The sequence below is a fragment of the Lepidochelys kempii genome, chromosome 25 (assembly GCF_965140265.1).
Source record: "Lepidochelys kempii isolate rLepKem1 chromosome 25, rLepKem1.hap2, whole genome shotgun sequence".
NCBI lineage: Eukaryota > Metazoa > Chordata > Testudines > Cheloniidae > Lepidochelys > Lepidochelys kempii.
Genome location: NC_133280.1, coordinates 10,109,685 through 10,122,459, shown reverse-complemented (window position 1 = coordinate 10,122,459; position 12,775 = coordinate 10,109,685). Strand labels below are relative to the sequence as shown.

At 52.4% G+C, this 12,775-nt stretch overlaps 1 protein-coding gene across 6 annotated transcripts in view; it reads left to right on the top strand.

Annotated features, from left to right (window-relative positions):
* Nucleotides 1-395: 395 nt before the first annotated feature.
* The window catches only part of PTPRS (protein tyrosine phosphatase receptor type S), a 247,487-nt gene continuing 235,107 nt past the window's right edge, over nt 396-12,775 (top strand). For all 6 annotated transcript variants that reach the window (XM_073323722.1, XM_073323721.1, XM_073323720.1 and 3 more), the window contains exon 1: nt 396-601. The gene's annotated coding sequence lies outside the window, so the exon portion shown is untranslated. The remainder of the gene's footprint in view (nt 602-12,775) is intronic.

The following is a 12,775-nucleotide window of genomic DNA, read 5'->3' as shown; positions in this document are numbered from 1 at the left end:
CCTGCCCCCTGCTCTTTAACCGCCCCCAGCTGCAGCAGGGGGCCCCACCCTCTGCCCTTACAATCCCCCTCCCGCAATGTGCCCCCGTCCCTTTCGATGCTCTTTGCACCGTGAGGTCTCTTCTCCCCCCCCCCGCGCGCGCCCGGGCCCCTCCTTCGAATCCCCCCGCGCGCCACGTGCTCCCGCGCCCACGTGCGCCGCGTCCGCCTCGCCCTTTAAATCCCCCCCGCCCCCGCGGCCCGCCCTGCCCGCGTGACGGCGGCGCCGCCCTGCCATTGGCCGGCCTCGCGGCGCCGGCTTCCCTGGCCTCCGCGGTGACGTTGCCCGCCCCGCCCCCTCTCCCACCCCCGCCTTTGGGCCCCGCCCCCCGGTGACGTCAGGCGGCGGAGGCTCGGGGAATGACATCACCTGTGAGAGTGTCTGGAGCCCGGGAGGGAGCCGGAGCCGCAGTGTCCCCCGCGCGCCCGCCCGCCCCCTCCTCCGCGCAGCATCCTCAGCCGGGAGCCGAGCGGGTCCGGGGGAGGAGGGGGCTGCCCGGGATTAATGCGCCTCCTCCGGCCGGACGGCGGGCGAGGATGTGAGCGGGCAGCCCAGCCGGCAGGTAAGGGGTGGGGGATGCGCTGGAGCCCGGGGGGGCAGGTTGCCCGGGAGCAGCGGGAGTTGCAATGGAGCAGGAGGAGGGGTGCACGGGGGGGGGTTGCAATGGAGCCGTAGGGGCGTGGGGAGGTTGCAATGGAGCAGCAGGGGGATTGCAATGGAGCAGGACAGGGGGGTTTCATGGGGGGGCAGATTGGGGTGTGGGGAGGTTGCAATGGAGCAGGAGGAGGGGTGCACTGGGGGGGGTTGCAATGGAGCCTTAGGGGCGTGGGGAGGTTGCAATGGAGCAGGAGGAGGGGTGAACTGGGGGGGTTGCAATGGAGCCTTAGGGGCGTGGGGAGGTTGCAATGGAGCAGCAGGGGGATTGCAATGGAGCAGGACAGGGGGGTTTCATGGGGGGGCAGATTGGGGTGTGGGGAGGTTGCAGTGGAGCAGGAGGGGGGGGTTACATGGGGGGCAGATTGCAATGGAGCTCTGAGGGGGTGTTGGGCCAGGGTGGATTGGAGCAGCAGGGGAGGGTGCATTGCGGGGGGAGAGGGTGCAATGGAGCAGAAGCGGGGAGGTTGTAGCGGAGCATCGGGAGTTACAGTGGGGGGGGCGGTTGCAATGGAGAATTGGGGTGGGGCTTCGTTGGGGACAGGGTCAGGCAGCGCCCGAGCTCTGGAGATTTGGGGAGTGAGGGGGATTGAACTCGGGCCAGATTGCAGTGGGTGGAGGTGAGAATTCCGCTGGGAGAGGGGGAGGGTAGATTTGGGGAGGGGGCTGTGCTGGGCAGGAGGCAGGTTGCAGTGAGGCTGTCCTGAGGAGGCAGGAAAATCGCGCGCAAGCATCGGGGGGTTCACTCCAGATAGGACGCAGGAAAGCGCTGGGGAGGGGCTCCCCTGGGGCTGAAGGCAGGGTGCATCCGAGTCAAGGGGGGATTGCACCGGGCAGGGGAGGCTCCGGGGCGCTCGCTCTGGCAGGCTCGGGAAGGATGCGCTGGGGACAGCCAGGCGCTGGATACAAAGGGACGGCAGAGGGGAAGCTCCGCTGCGGAGCCCTGAGCATTGCACGGGGGATTCGGGAGGGGGGAAGCTCCGCTGGGACCCGGCCGTGGCGGCGGAGGAGGCTGGCTCCGGGCTTGCGCTGAGCTGGGCGCTGAAGATGCGCCCTGGTGCAACCGGCCATTGCGCTGGCGAGGGTGGGGAGCTGCATCCTTGGCAGGCGTTGCACTTGGGTACCAGGGAGGAGGCTGCTGGCAAGGAGCTCCTCCCAGTGCCCTGACTTCTACAAGCGATGCTGCTGGGAGGATGTTGCAATGCCTGAGGTCTGTGGATAAGTCCCACGAGGGAATCCCCTCCTCGCCCCCCCCCGCCAGTCCTGAGGATCCCCCCCCATTGCTTCTCCTCCCTCCCTGCTGCCCTGCTCTCCTCCCTCTCCGCACAGCGAAACAGCCTCCCACTCTCCAGAAACACCCCTTCTCCAGCCCACGATGTGCATAGCCCAGCCTGTCCCCCACGTTCCAGCTTCCACGCACAGCCGCCAGTGTCCAGCTTTGCTCCCCAGCCTGTGGGCATCCTGCCCCCTTCTGTTGACTCAGCGCCTCTTCCCCTGGGCACCAGAAATCCTGCTCAGCTCACCTGCTGCCTCGTTAGCTCCATTGCCCGCTCTGCTCTGGTTGTGTTGACATGTTGCCCCATGGCGATGCCTTTCCCATGTCTCATGCCTCTTATGGCATGCGTGTGGCCTGCCCCTGCTCGGCAGGCCTGCGCACTCATGGTGCACCCTGGCTTGTTGCCTGTGTCACATTGTGTTCCCCACAACTTGCAGGCTATGCCTTATGGACAGAGGTGATGTTAGCCCACTGGAGACTTTAAACAGGAATATTTTGGGGGTCCTGATCCCTTTTCCTTTTCACCTATTAATTGCATTATTTCCATGAACCCAAAAATATAGCAGCCCAGCACATGGAAATACACTTGTTTGGTCTGCATTAAAGGAGAGGAACAGTATTTTGGGGGTAATACTAAACTGGGGCTTCCCTGAGCTGCTTGGGGCCCTAAGCAATTGCTTCGTCCGCTTACACCCAGCTGCTCGTAGGTCCCGTTGTGGCGTCATGTAGCTCGTGCCATCCTGTGCACAAGTAGGTCTCTTTCCCCTATGTGATTTTTCTACCCCTCGCCCAAGCATGTATTGTTGTTGTCACAGCTTTCCTTTCCATCACGTAGACACCAAGCCTGGTCTCTATTTCTCCACTCCCCAGAGGCATTGTAAATGGCCTGTACATTTTGCTGATCAGAAGGTGGCTTCAAGAAATCATGGTACATGCTCAGGCACCTGCAGTGGGGGTTTGAAAAATCCCTTCTTAGAGGAGATTTTGGGGTGATATTCCTCCCCAATGGGTAGTTTAATACGTGCTATCTGGTGTATTTCAAAAGGAGGGGGAATTGTTCCTCTGAAGTACCTTTATGAGCCACAAATGGCTTAGCCGTGTCCGGGAAAAGGGAACGAATCACATAAGAGATGGAGAAATAACCCTGACATCTCACTTCGGTGTAGACGCTGGTTAACTTGGGGCTGGAGCAGTAAACGTTTTGAAAAGCGGAAACTCTTGATGTGTAACCAAGTAACTTGTTCATCTTTTAACAGAGGGGTGGCTGCTGTGTGTCCCCTGCCTTTTACTCTTGTAAGCAAGCGTCCAAAGAGCCTCCTTTCCTCTGCTTGTTTGGAAGGGTTGCTCTCGCTCATCACAGCTCCGTGTGACTTGTAGGACCCTCCCTAATTGTATCATCCCTTATCGGCAGGCTTGGTGGAAACAGACACCATCTTTCCTGTTATCTTTTTAGTTACCTTGTGTGGCCACCCCCTAAATCACCATACGGTGCTTCCCGAGGGTGGGGGGTGGGAACATGGATCCCTCCCTCCAGCCTTCCTGAAAACTGCTCATGCCTGCATTCACTGTATATCTGGGTGTGTTTGGATTGATTGCATTGTTCCCAAGGGGATGTCCTGGGTCTTGGTAGCTGTATCTCCTGCTCTGGCTTTTTTTTTTTGTCTTTTCCGTTTGTTCTTGCTCTTTGGTTCATCATTAAATGACACCTGGGGTTTCTTGAGTTGCACTTCTTAATTTCTCTGTGGTTTGGGTTTTATGTATTTATTTGGCATGGCTTAACTGGACAGGAAAGGGGACATGGCACATGCTGAGAGGGGCCCTATCTGAGCGAATTAGGATTTGGTTATCACCAGCCCTGAATAAGAGAGCTTAATCTGCTTCCCACTGACCCCTCCCTCTGGGCTGGCTCTGTAGGAGATCAGTGTTCTCTCCTTCAATCAGGGAAATAGCCTGGTGTATTTTACCTGCTGCTGCACCTGTATATAGGGTCTGAAAAGCCTCTGCCGGCAAGTAGGTTCATTCAGGCTGGCTCTCCGTGTAGCCAGCCTTCGACAGGAATCCTGGATTTGCCTGGCGCTGAGTCGATGTGATTGCTAGACCCTTTGTATTGTTGGGGGGGGGGGGGTGGAGGAGGGCTGGTCTTTGATTACCGTATATATTCTACTAAATACTCCGTTTTGTCCAAGATGCATTCATATTTCCGCTCTGGATCTGAGAAAGACCTGCGTGTGTGGCTTTTGAATCGGGTTTTTTAATCTCACGGAAATTGGGTGTGACACCAGCATCCCTGGGAGAGGCCTCCGGCTTTAGCCATACACTGTTAAAACACCTGATTGATTTGGGCAGCCCATTTGGGGAAAAAATGTGGCAAACGGTCAATTCTTTCCCCTGTTAGGCACTTGCTGCTTTAGCCAGGGGGGTTATTAATGGGTTCTGGGAATCCAGGCTCTTTTTATATTCCTGTTTAACAGGTGTGTGGTGCTGTGTGTCTGTGCTTGCTCACTGCAAAGGTATTTGAGATCTCATATGGCTGTTAATCAAGAGAGAGTCCACAGTCAAATTGGGAGTCAGAAAAGGGTCACAGGCATTTGCATATGGTCCATTTAAAAAGGTATGGCGTGCTCTGTGTGCGTGCACATCCACGCAAATCCAAGGCAAGTAAGTGCAACTGGTGACACTCTTGTCGGATTACAGCCACCTGCCGGGTAGGATCTAACAAAATTAACAAAGGCTCAGAGTTACAGAGATGCCAGAAGCCCAGGTTATTACAAAACCTGGATTTTACAGTGGTCACTTATAATCTGGGTTTCTGATATCAACAATAGTGCAACTCTGCCTCTCTAAAGTACCATGATGGAGGGAGACAGGCAACAGATGACAATTGCAGTCTCTCCGAGCCAGGTTCCAGCATTGGAGACTGAAGCTGCCCCCACACTCCTGGTAATAGGATTTCTACCTGCTGTGTCTAATGGTGCTCTAATCCTATGGAGGATTGGCATAATTAGGTGCAATGTGGAGAAAGGGGATGGAGGGGAAAGAGAAACCGCCTAGGAAAGTGAGGCAGTGCACAGAGAGATGCCATGACCTCAACTCACAGCATCACAGGGAAGTCATTGCGGGGAGATGATTCCGCCCTTCTTCCTACCTCACTTAGTTCGAAAACTAACTTCTTCTTCACCCTTGGACACCAATTTGTAACATTTCAGGTTGCTCCTCTTGCAGCTGACTGACAGACAGCAGAGCCAATTCCTCTCTAACTTCTTGTCTTGAAGACTTAAGAGACTTCCCCCACCCCCTCCACTCTCCATCAGCTATGCACTGCATGTAAATTGGCACTTCAGTGGCTCCCCTTTGTTTTTAGGTGCGTGGGGTGGCCGGGTGGGGGAAGCTGCTGGATGCAGCCAGATGATGAGTAAAACGACCTGTAGTGTTTGAGGGGTTTGAGCGGTAGAATATTGTCAGAACCAAATGGATTTATCACAGGATAAGGTCTCCAGGCCTGCCTCTGGTAGTACCTACTCTGCCGCGACGGCATCGGTCTGTGGTGTTCAACTGGAAACGCTGATGGATTAAAAAACACCCTCTTCTCTGTCAGTTCCGCACAGAAGGATGGCTCTCAGGTGTGTCGTCTTGCTTTTTGCATGTGACGGTGACTGGCTATGGGGAGGAAGGGAAGAGAGTATTAGGGTCGCTTCTTCTCTTTAGGGGAACCCCATATCCCTCGTGCTCAAGATCTTTTATTCCTTTGTGTGAGGTTGTTTGCCCTCTACATTATCCCCTGTCAGTCTGTTGTATTGATACGTTCTGTGTAGTTCTGGGGCTGAAGAAACCCTGATCTTTAAGGAAATAGTAATTGACTTTTTGGGGGCAGTGTGGGTGAGGGGGTGGAAGGTAATTGGCCACCAAGCATTCTGAGCCGCAAAGATGCCACTCGCTGCTTCCAGCCATGACTTCTGAGCTAATGCCACATCCCAATCCGTGGCCATTCTGGATCCTGCCAGTGCAGGGTTTTTACCGGGATGGGACCTCAGGCGTGTGTTGGTGTAGTGAGTGTGCGCTCGTGCGCTCTCTCTCGCTCTCTCTTTCTCTGTAAGTGTTGGTGGAAAGGGGAGAGCTAAGAGCTCATCCATTGACGTGCTTCATCCCTTTTTCTTGGAATTGAAAATTAAACGCTGTTGAGAGAATGTGCTGGCTTCTGTTGTGTTTGTGGCTTCTTGTGTGGTGGAACAGCTGGGTGTGAGATGGAAGGTACGGTATGTATTGGAGAATCTCTTCTTTCCAATAAAAGTCTGGGGGCTATGAGTGGGAGCAGTAGCAGTTGATGAGTGAATAGATTTTTCTCTTACCTCTGTGCTGCATATTAATTGTCAGCCAAACCCTCGTATTTGGTTCCCTTCCTTAACGACAGCCTCCTTCTGGGAGGCGTGGTTGTCTCATTAGCCTCTGGACTCCTGGGCTCTGCCGCTGACTCCCGGTGTGACTTTGAGCAAGTTGCTTCTGCCTTGCACCAGATCTGTAAAGTGGGTGTATCCGAGCGATGCTGCCATGGCTGGGAGGGAGTGCTGACGATCAGTCGATGTTTCTGAAGTGCTCTGATCCTTGGATGAGAAGGACAAAGTTAAATTATGGGTCTGCTTTTAGTGGTGCTTCTGCTGTCTCGGGTTGGAGGGGAATTGGCTCTGCCCCAGTCCCAGAAGACAGGACTGCACAAAACCACTGGTTTGCTGGGGGGGAATGTAAGTCCTGATGACTCTTGGATCCCTGAAGCCTACTGTTGCATCTGTGATGCCTGTGTCTTACCAATGCAAAGTGGAGGAACGTACTAAAACCGAAGAGAAGTAAACCGAACATGTTTGGGGGATAATTGACAATGCTTTAATGTTTTCAGCTTGGAGCAATTTTCTCCTGACTGCATTAAAGCACAATTTACAGAATCAATCAAAACCAATTGAAAATATTAGGATGTGGAGTCTGTGTGTTTGGCTTGGATTTTTTTATTAGTCGTCTTTTTTTTTTTTTTGCAGAGCCATCCAAGTATTCAGGGAGTGTAGCATCTCCTGCTCTGCAAGGAACTGCTCTTGCTTTTAGTCTTTGGCATTGCTGTTAGATTAATAGTATAAAACATTAACATGCAGCCGTGCTTTGTTCCAAGGGCGATGAGGAACTAGGAACAAATGCTAAGAGACTCGGGGCAAGCATCTCTAAAAGGAAAATGGTTTTCATCAACCCTGCAGAGATGCTGCCTGCACTGTCTGGCCTCTGATCCTGGTTCTGTGTCCTTCCCTGCCTCCCCCCCCCCCCCCTCTAATGTTTGCAGCATGGGCGGTTTACATTTTCCACCCACTGCTGAATCCTCCCCCCCCCTTGGTTTAAAGCGGTTGCATCTGACTTCCAGCGGACTTGCAACTGCTGCTTGCTTAGCGCTGGGCACTAAAAGCTTGTGTACCCTCCTCCCCCGGCTTCTGGCTGCCTGCTCTTGCTAAGAGATACAGCTGGGTTCCCCTCTCTTTCCCTGGGGAAGCTGAGCTCTCCAGGGAAGTGGGGTTGTCAGAGTGGTGCTGGCTAGCTGAACAGAAACGAACAGTGTGTGTGCTTTCCACCCCCCCCCCCCCAAAAAAAACCTTTTCCAAAAGGGAATGATAAAAGGCAGCATCTTCCTGTTGTCCCCTATGTCTAGAAATTATTGATGGAGCTTCCCAATGCCATTTCTCTCTTTTTCTACCCATCTCGCTCTCTGTGTGTGTATGTGTGCATACTTTTTAATTTGCACTCAGAGCTGAAGCAGTGGGCAAGCCCAGCTCCAGCCTGACTCGCTTGCAAGACAAGCAGGGGGTGGCTATGAAAAGTACCTCCAATGTCTTGGTGACAGTGTGCCTGTCCCTTTACTCTGAGGGTGATGTGCCCCCTGCAGAGTCTGACCCCCCAAAAACCCCATTGACATGGCAACTTCATCTTTCCGAGGAGATGGCACCAGGCACAGTGTCTGGATTTGCATGGGCGGGGTTTGAATCTTAAACACTGCGTCACGTCAGATTGGAATATAATCCACCCCTGTTTGCAAAAGCCACGTGGCTTGACAGTTGTGTAGGAGACCTCCAGTGAAGCGCTGCTGATGGGATGGGGGTGGTAAAACGCTCTTTAATCTGGAGAAGATGCTGAAGGGGTGGGGAGGGGTTTGATTTCTGAATGAAATACACCATCTTGATCAGTTAAGAGGTGGATTCTGTGTGTGTCACCGGGCCGGAACATGGAACTCTGGGTGTGTCGTGGTGGGACAGCTGTTGCTCCCCCGGCGTGATGCTGGCTGGTGTGCTGGGAGGCAGATGAATATGGAATGCCTTGGGGGGATGGTGGCTGATATAAGCTGCGGGTCGCCATCAAGAATGGGCCTGACCATCAGGTAGCCAATCAATCTAACACTGCGGCAGCTGTGGCAACAGTTGCCTAGAAGCCACACAAAGCAAAATGCTCTGGAGACAGAGTTAACAGGATTCTCTTCTTGTTTTTTTCATCCAGTGCTCTTGAACCGTGTTTCAGGAACTTCAGGGGAAAACTGTAAAAACAGTCAATTTTTCATTTCTCATAGGGTGCAAATTAACCAGTGACTCACGGTGCAGAACTGTGTCGCACTTCAGATCCCACGTGTGCTTGCTGTGAGTGGAAGGAGCTTGGTCTGAGCAGGAGGTGGAATTCAATGGCTTGTGCACGTCTGCTCCTTCAGCTGAGCCCTCGACAAACTGAGCTCTGACCTGCTTGGATGCTAAAGGTCCCAAGGCCCAGGTGTCATTGGCCAGACTCTCCGTTTCTCTCCTTTCCTCTTTGCTGTGCATAACTACTGTGCTCCACCAGCGAGGTGGCTGCATCTCAGCGCCTCTGTAGGCATGTGCTCTGGATTCTTTGAGCTGGCAGGCACTAAAGAAATTACTGGCCACAAGGATAAGCTTGTGTGTTTAATTCCATTTCCCTCCCCATCACCAAGAGACTGAGACTGTGAGAAGCAGATGCTGGGGTCACTAAGCCCGTGGGGAGAGCTGTAGACTTGGTGACTTTAAAGACAGGAGGTCTCTGGTTCCCCTGAAATGATGGGGAGGCGGGAGGCTCTGGGAAATGTGTGGCTGCTCTGAATCACCAAGGATGGGCCCCTGGAGGAGGAGCCTCCTGCGTTCAGCACTCTTGCAGGGTTTATAGGCAAGAACATCAATGTAGGGTGTGAAAACCCGCTGGCTGCAAACGCCTGGGAGGCAGGGCAGCCTTTCCGCTCGGAGCAATGCCAACCAGCAGTGTGCTTCATCTCCTGTGGGGAGTGCTACCCCATCCCACGCGGCCTCCTTCAGCTCTTCCACTTCCCACCCCCTTGCTTGCTTTCCCATCTCGTCACAGGCCCACATCTTTGGGCAAATGCCCTTACTGGGTGGTGTCCTCTTGTATCTGCTCTATTTAATATACGTCTATGTGTAGTATCGAGTACCTTGCAGTCTTTAATGCTAGCATCCCTGTGAGGTGGGGCAGTGCTATTAGCCCCACGTTACAGGGGACGAGCAGAAACTTAAGTGACATTCCCAGGGTCACCCAGGAAGTCTGTGGTGGAGCTGGGAATCTAGCCTAGGTCTCAAGTCCTAGCTTAGCAATATAACCATCCTTCATCTCCGTTTGGCATGACTCACTATCACTTCTCTCTGCGCTGGGTGGGACCGTACTGGCCAAGCGCTTCTCTCCTTTTCCTGGGCCCTCGCGTGAGTGGGGGGCAGGTGTGCGCATGTCAAGGGGGTAGAGAAGATATTTTCCATTCTCTTTCCTTCTATCTCAGTGCTCCAAGCCTTATTGTCTGGAAGGGGGATGAAGGCAGAAAAAGTGGGTGTCCACCTTTTCCTTCCCCTGTTCAGATTCTGGATGTCCTTCGAGTACAGTGGATTCCAGTGCTCAGCATTTGGAGAGGTGCTGGCTCAGGGTGGGAGGGACAAGAAGACTTTCTAGTTAGGGGTCATTCTGATTACCTTCTTGTGAACCCCATGCAGGCCGCATCGACCCCAAAGGGAGGATGGTTTTGTGCTTGGGGCTGAAATGATTGATTTCTTGCAGCCTGTCTGGAGTGTGGTTGTGGGAAGCAACTGGTCATTACCTGCTTGGACCAAAACTACTTCTAGGTGTTTCTGGGACTAGGACAGAGCATCTTGCTTCCTGCTGAGAGGTCGGTTATGAAGTAGTAATTGAGAGGGAGAATCCTTGTTCTCTGAAGTCCTGTATCCCAAACAGCAGGATGCATCGCGGTGCCATTTGTTTGCAGTCAATATCCAGTGTTTTCCATGTGAAGCTGTCATGTGCCTGTCCTATGTGGTCTGGTGGCGAAAGCATAGGGCCAGGAGTCGTGAGCGCTGGTTTTAATCACAACCTGCCTGTTGACTTACTGTGTGACCGTGGGCATATTGCTTGATTTTACCCCTGCCTCTGCTTTCCTCATATGTAAAATGGGTGTAATGTATTTACCCATGAGGTACTGGGAAGCTTAACTTACATTTGTGAAAGGCTTTGAGATCCTCAGATGAAGTGCAAAGAGAAGTGCAAAGTACCCCTATGGTTTGCCTGGCTTCCAGGAGTGCCTTGATCCTAAACAGGAGGCTGAATGCCAGTCCCCTGCATTCGTGTCTCCCTTTGCTGTTGAAATACAAGGCCTGGCTTGGGGTCAGGGTGTGACTCGTGAGCAACAACCCCCCCCCCCCCCCCCAGCCTGATTCTCAGTGCATCTGGAGTGAGCTGCCAAGCCTGCAGCCATTAGCTGGCCGTGCACTGTGCCGAAACACACCCAACTGGCGGTAATTACAAAAGGGGCCATATTTCAGATCAATTGCTGGATGGGAAAGAATTGCTGCTCCTGCCTAATTGATTATTGGAAACTGTTAATTGTTCCCTGCCAGATTGATTTATTAACCAATGAGTTTGCTAGCACTTTCCTCCTTCCTGTGTGCAGCGAGGTCCCGTATTTCACAAGGGGAAAGGTATACATTTTTCTAGTGGAGTAATAGGCACCTCGAAATGAAATAATACTCCTGCTTTGCTTTGCTAACGGACTCCAGTTAAATGTCCTGGGAAGGAGACTGAGCAGGCCTGTTTGCATGTGAAAAATCCTGTTTATAGAACAGTTGCATTTTAATCTTCACTACGAGGAGGAGGCAGGTGGAGTAGTGAGCACTGAGAAGCAGTGTGGTCAGTGGGTAGAGCAGGAGATGGACAGGACTGGCTCCTGGGTTGAACTCCCTGCTCTGTCAAAGGGGAGTCTGATCGAGAGGCTAGGGCAGGACGACTGGGAGTCAGGACTCCTGGGCGCTGTTCCCGACTGGCTTACTGTGAGAACTTAAGCAAGTCACTCGGCCTCTCTGGGTGTCGGTAAACCCATCTGTAAAATGGGGTTACCGCTTACCAGCCTTGCAGCAGTAGGGGTAAGTCTTAGCTAATGTTTGTAAACCCCTTCTAAGATAATTTGGTGAGACTGCATTTCCCTAGCCTCTATGGATTGATTATTTCTATTATTGGAGCCCCCGTCATGTCCCAGGACCCCATTGCACGAGGCGCTGTACAAACACAGAACAAAAAGACGGTCCCTGCTCCAAGGGACTTACAGTTTAACCATCTCAGGCCAGTATGGAAGAGTGGCTAAATGCAGCTTGTGTCCTAAAGGAGAAGGGGTCTGGTTTTTCTCTCAATGGCAATGAATAACATTCACTTGATTTTTTTAGGGGAAAATATCCCTTTCTTCATGCAGTGTGAATTGTCGCAGTGAAATGCACGCTGAATTCTGTTGTCTTTATCTTCATCTGGGATAAAGAGATCTCCGATGTCCAGCTAGGCAGGTCATTAGAGCAGCTGATACATTGTTATTGATTCAGGGCATGGTCCCAGGTCTCCGTATTTAAAAGGTATTTATGGAAAGGGATGGTTTAGGATTGATTGCTCCCATCCCAGGTCTGTTCAGGAGTGTTGACACAGACTGACTCAAATATCCCAAATCGGGTGCAGACTGGACATTCTCCAAATCCAGTTTTAGGCCTGACTCGCAGAGTTAATCACCTGGTGGTGGTAAGACCACTGAAAGTCCAGTTTTCCTGATTTGGCAGGTAATGATGAAGAAAGGCCAGCCCAGTTCATGGCAGCATAACGCAGCGTTTGGTCCGACAGCTTACCGGGCTCGTGTGGCGTAACTCAACAGGGACGCCCTGAAGCACTTGGCCCAAATAGCTAAATAGACTAACGCTTTGACACCACACAGTGGGGCTGAGACCATGATAAGCATTGGGTTAGCTAGAGATGGGCGTCTGGATGGGAATCCTTTCTGGCGCTAGTTTGCCTTGTGCCCCTGGTAGGTTCAACATTCTGGAAAAAAATCTACCTAACCCGATGCAACTGGACAAGTCCCATCTAACTGCTTTGCTTACTATAAAGTAAATGTATATGGCTTCCACAGCTGTTCATCCACTATTCCATGCTCTTTGGGGACTGAGTGGGCAGGGAGATGAAACATAGCTTGTCCACTGGAGTGATCTCCTTTGGCCCGCCTCAGCATATGGATTGTATTCCAAACCTTAGTTTCTAATTAAAATATAATTTTGTAGCAATTACAAGACTGCAGGGTAAGGTACAGTGAAGCCAGCCCTAACCACGTCCACGTTGGCAATCCAGATCTGTAGCCGAGAGAGGTTATTCAGTTGCATTAAATGGGTACTGTTGACTTTTGAATTTTGAGTCTAAAGGGTGTTACGAAACCTGCTGGAACTTATGAATGTCTGCATTATTTAAAAAACAAAAAGCATTCCA